At 36.1% G+C, this 5,930-nt stretch overlaps 1 pseudogene; it reads left to right on the top strand.

Annotated features, from left to right (window-relative positions):
- Positions 1–3,066: 3,066 nt before the first annotated feature.
- Positions 3,067–4,769, top strand: LOC109701778 (olfactory receptor 7G2-like; annotated as a pseudogene).
- Positions 4,770–5,930: the final 1,161 nt, after the last annotated feature.

Below are 5,930 nucleotides of genomic sequence, written 5' to 3'. Positions count from 1 at the left end.
TCTCTATCATTCTCTCTTGTATTCCCAACTCCCCTGGGTTCCATAAAGTAGTTCCACTGTTCTAAAGATGTTCTACATATCAGTTCATTTGTAATGAAATATGTTTTTGTATATAAAGTTATCATTTGGATGTATCTTCCACATATGAAGAACTTATGTAGCTTTTCCCCTCTGAACCTGGTTTAATTCACTAAACACGATGTTCTCCAATTCCATTCATTTACCATCAAACCACATAGTTTCAGTCGTGGAGCAGAAGCTTTGTCATCCCCTTCCTGCTGGTTAAGCTGGGGCTTGAGATGCACAGTGTTCCTTTACTGACTCTGTTGGCTTTTTGTTTTACACTAAATTTCAATGATCTTTTCCCTCATTGTTTTTCTCATGGGCTTCCTCTGTTTTGCCCTTGTGTATGATACCTCTTCTTTCTTTTCCACACTCTTATTCTTGATGACTGACAGAGAAAGCTTCTATTCCTCTTCCATCTTGCCCTCTGTGGTCTGCTTTACATGACTTTTTTTCTTTGAATAAACACCTTAACTAAACAAAACATTTTCTTTTCTTTTCTTTTATTATTCTTTTATTCACATGTGTATACATTGTTTGGGTCATTTCTCTCCCCTGCCCTCCTCCCCTAACCTTTCCCCCTTTCCCCTTCAGCTCCAGGAAGGTTAATCAGAACTTTTTCGAAGGAAGAAGTACAAATTGTCAAAAAACACATGAAAAAATGCTCACCATCCCTGGCCATAAAGAAAACAAAATGCAAATCAAAACCCACTGAGATTCCACTTAACTCCTGTTAGAATTGCTACCACTGAGAACCCCACCAACAACACATGATGGTGAGGATGCAGGGAAAAAGCGACCCTCACACTGCTGATCAGAATGTAAGCTAGTACAACCAGTATGAAAAATATGAAGACTTCTTAAAAACAAAAAATAGATCTGCATATGATCCAGCAATCCTACTCCTAGTGATAAACCTGAAGGAATGTGATTCAGGTTACTACGAAGACACCTGCACACCCATGTTTCTTGCAGCACTATTTACAATAGCCAAGCTATTGAAAAAGGCAAGATGCCCCACTACCAACCAAAGGATGAAGAAAATATGAAATTTTTACACAATTGAATTTTATTCAACCACAAAAAGAATGAAATTTTGTCATTCGCAAGTAAATGGCTGGAACTGGAGAACATCATCTTAAACAAATTTAGCCAGGCTCAGAAGGCCAAAAATCTATGTTCTTCCTCATATGTGGATTATAGACATGAAACAAATGCATAAATATTATTGGACATCAGTCACACACTAAGGGGAGACTAGTCACAGGAGGGATACGGAAAGGAAAGGAGACTAAAAACTTGAATATTGTTGACCTGCTCACTGTATAATAGCAAATATAGTAATCTTAAACTGGCAGAGGCCACTATGGGGAGGGGACTAGGAAGTAGTGAAGTGGTCTGCTAGAGATGAACCAGTTTGAGTTGTAATACACATAGACATGGAAACACCACAAGGAATCTCCCTCCATAGCTATCTTCATCTCAAACTATCAAAAACACCATGTTTTTCTTTTTATCTTATATGTTTTTTTTCTTCAACAATATTGAATAATCAGAGGGTGGATCAGGTTCTTCCCAGAGGTGGGAGGGGAGGCAGGGGTTTGCGGGGAAAGTGGCCCAAATAAAGTGGACACATGTAAGTAAGTGTAAAAACAATAAAATAAAAATTGAAAATTAAAACACCTCAATAAAAATGAGGAACCATATTTTCCACTCACAGTCTGTTTATGAAGAAAACTATTTAAACCTGTGTGAGAATATTCAGAAATAAATTTTAAAACTCTACATACCATAGTCTCTGCACTTGGGAGGTGGAAGCAAGAGGACTAAAGTTTGAGTTCAGCTTGGACTACATATTTATACCCTGTCTCAAAACATCAAATGAATAAATAAACCAGTAAATAATAAATAAATTTACAACCAGGGAGTTATGATTGTGTATACATTTTGAAATTTGGCATTGATCAAACTAATAAATTAGGAGCTTCTGTGCAAATTCAAAACAAAATTAAGATTTAGTAAACATTTATGATGCTTAAAAATAGACTCCCTTGAAATTTACATTTTTACAATATCTTATTTAATATTTATAGTTACACAATTTATATCATATATGATGTATAACCACCCTTAATATTGGAGATAGTCTTGCTGAAATGAATATATAATTTTCTTTCTAACTTAACAGAAAACGAAGTCTGTAATTTATTATAGCAGTAGTATTTTTGGTTTTTTATGTTTTGTTTTGTTTAAGTTTAGTTTAGGGTTTTTCTATTTCTGGTTCTTTTTTTTTGCAGTACTGGGTTTGAACTCAGGACTTTATGGTTGTAGGAAGGTTCTCTACCACTTGAACCCCATTTGCAGCTCTTTTTGATTTGGTTATTTTTCAGGTAGGTTCTTGCTTTTTCTCACTCTGGTCTCAGTTTTGATCCACCTATTTTTGCTTTTTGGAGTATTTAGAATGACAGGCATTTGCCACCAGACCTAGATTTTTCTGTTGAGATGAGCTCTCATGAAATTTTACCTGGAATGACCTCAAACTATGATCCTCCTGATCTCCACTTCTTGAGTCACTAGGATTTCAGGCATTAGACACTGGTGCCCGCATGTTTTTTTGTCTTTTTGAGATAGGTGTTGCAATGTATCTCAGAATTCCTGCAAAATGTGATCCTACTGCATCAGCTTCCTGAATGCATACACACATCTGGCTAGTGGTTTGTATTTTTTATTCAAGTTCTGGTAAAGGAGATGAGTGGAAACAATGGTGGGAACTGAATGTTTTACCAGCCTCAGGAATCAGGGATCATGATAAATTCTTTACTTATGTAGAGTTGGTTTATAATGATTTTCCCCCCTGAGATTAGAATGATGACAAAATAGCAGGGCTAATGAGGAGCTTTGGATATTGTACCCCCAGGGAGACTGAGACTGTGTGATTCAGTCTGTAACCTCACTGAACACTTCTGCTACTGTCAGGAAGCACAACCTGAACCTCCCTTAGAGATGATCGTTTCTGCTCAGAAGTGCATTGACAACTTCACTTTGTTTGAACTTCCTGAGGACAGAAATTCCATCTTAACCGAACAGGTGAGATGCTGAGCTTCATTGCTCTTATGACAAATCAAGTAACAGAGGGTCCCTTAGTAAATGCCTTGGAAATGAAGGGAACTGTTTTATTAGAATTCATAAAGGGAAGCAATGAGAGACCATGCATGATATGATGAGAAGTAAGATACCTCATGCCACTCTTGTCAACTGTCTTTAATCCTCTTGACATATTTTCCTGTGTTTGAGCTGATACACACACAGGTCTCCCATTGATCCTCTCATATTTCCACAAGATCCCATTTCCTTCAGAACAGAACTCTGCTCCTTCCTGATCCTGACTGCTTTTATAAACCATTCTGTCATTTAATCCTATTCTTGTGCTCATGATGGGCAGGTGATGTGATGATTGTAATAGCTGCTAGGGATGCTCTAATTAAATACTATAAACTATGTGGTTTAACAAGAATACCTTCATTTTAATACAGTTTTGCAGGCTAAAATTAAAAGGTGGGGTTGTTTCCTACATTCTCAAGGTCTGCTGCTGTCCATACATTTTATTTTCTTTTCCATACATTTTGAGATTCATCAAAAACATGAAAACTCTAAATCAATTGACAGTTTCAGAATTTATTCTTTTGGAATTTATGGATGATCCAGGAATGCAATTCCTAATTTTCATCCTGTTCATCTTCATGTATCTTCTTACCATCCCAGGAAACCTGATGATCATCTCAGCTGGGTCCTCTGACTTCCATCTCCATACACCCATGTTCTTCTTTTTCTCAAGTCTTTCATAGAATGATATCTTTTTAATCATATGCACAATCCCTAAGATGCTAGTGAGCATTCAAACACAGAACCAGAATATCAATTACATAGGATTCTTGTCCCAGTTTTGCTTTGTCTTGCTTTCTGTTGGCATTGAAAAGTGTCTTCTTGCAGTAATGGCTTATGACTCTTATGTGGCCATATGTCATCCCTTGAGATATAGGATCATCATGAAATCACACCTCTGTCTCATTCTGGTGATGTTTTCTCTATTAGTTAGCATTATTAATAACATAGTGATTTATCCAATGGTGTTACATTTGATATTCTGCACAGAATTTGTAACCCCATACTTTTTCTGTGAACTTACTCAGATTACCAAATTAGCCTGTTCTGATACTCTTATTGATAACATACTGATATATGTTTCATCTTGCATATTTGGTGGTGTTTCTCCTTCTGGAATAATTTTGTCTAATGGTCACATTGTGTCTTCTATCCTGAATATGCCATCATCAGAATGAAAATATAAAGCCTTTTCCATAAAAGATTTATCAGAAGGAAAATATAAAGCTGTGGGTCACAACTTTGAGTTGTTTCCTTGTTTACATTAGCTCCACAGTTACAAATTCATCCAGAAAGTCTGAGCCAGCTTCAGTGATGCATTCCGTGGTTCCTCAAATATTGAACCCACTTATCTACATTTTAAGGAACAGGAATGTGAAGGAAGCCTTGAGGAAATTGTTTGGAAGATTAGTGTTTCCTCTATGATGTTTCATTTCTTTCAGATTAGGGTTTCTAGTTTCAAAGCATGAGAATTCCTGGTAGGCTAGAGTTCCGGACTCTTTTTTCAAAATGAGTAATATAATGTCCAGGTGCATTTTAACTTGGCTTGAATTATGACATTGTTTTTTGTCCAGCTCTATGCAGTTTGAAACACTTTGCCTGGTTTCAAATCATGGAATAGTGTTTCTAAACATGGCAATTGTTTTTGATTTGCACACTCAAAAGAAATTTCATTGTTGAAGGTAGACAGGGCCTCTATAAAATTTAAGCAAATCTACTATCATATCTTGATAATAATTTCCACCTGATCACTTGGTTAGATACATGACAATTGAATCCTACAGCTAATCCTACTGTGGATCAGAGGAGCAGATGCAGACTGTGTGAAACCATTACTAAAACCTGTCTTTGTCAAACCATATGCTTCTGGGGTAATCATGGGATCCATCAAGTTCAGGGTTGTCCTCTGTAAAATAGCCACAATTAGATAATATCTGTGTCCAGAGATGATTGTGTTATATTTCAAATTGATTTGTGAGTATACCTTCAAGCTAATAAGAAAAAAAAGCTAACATTAACATACTAAAAAATGGAGTTATCTTTTCTTTCAAAGACTCCAGAAATAAGCAATATTCTAGAACAGAGAGCTGAGCTTCATTCAGGTTTTCATGTTTAATCTCATCCTAGGACTTGTTCTCCTCCATGTCACATGGTGAGCACAATAAACACAGATAAACATGTCCTACCCAGACATGATGACAGACACAGAAACTGGAGGGTCTTTATCTTGGTCTATTATTGTTTAATTTTAATGGATCTTCTAGACTACATCACTGTTAGGGACTGAATGGTGGAATTCAAAATATGTCTATGTCTTTCTCTGTTATCTAGTGTTATCTTATATGACAGACAGGTGAATGGTTTCTCAAAGGGGATTTACAGAGTAGGAGCCGCTACTTATTATCTGATTGGGTTGCAAATGTAGTCATGTTCCTTTACACAGACAGAAGGAGAGATGAAAATTATATATAAAATTAGTAAGTTTAATCATAGAGGTCAAAATTGGACTGGTGTATCTAGAATTTCATTTGAGTATGTGACCAATTTTATCCTGCAGAACTATCAGTTTCATATGACTCTAATGTACTTTTGTCACCCACAGAAAAACACATACACAAGTTATTGTAATACCCTAATTTCTTAACATGGATCAAACTTATGAACTCCATGTCTTATTATTCTCATCATTATGCTTCAGAAGAGCC

Source organism: Castor canadensis, chromosome 15 (assembly GCF_047511655.1).
Source record: "Castor canadensis chromosome 15, mCasCan1.hap1v2, whole genome shotgun sequence".
NCBI lineage: Eukaryota > Metazoa > Chordata > Mammalia > Rodentia > Castoridae > Castor > Castor canadensis.
Note: the sequence above shows the minus strand (reverse complement) of the source record. Positions and strands in the feature narration are given on the sequence as shown.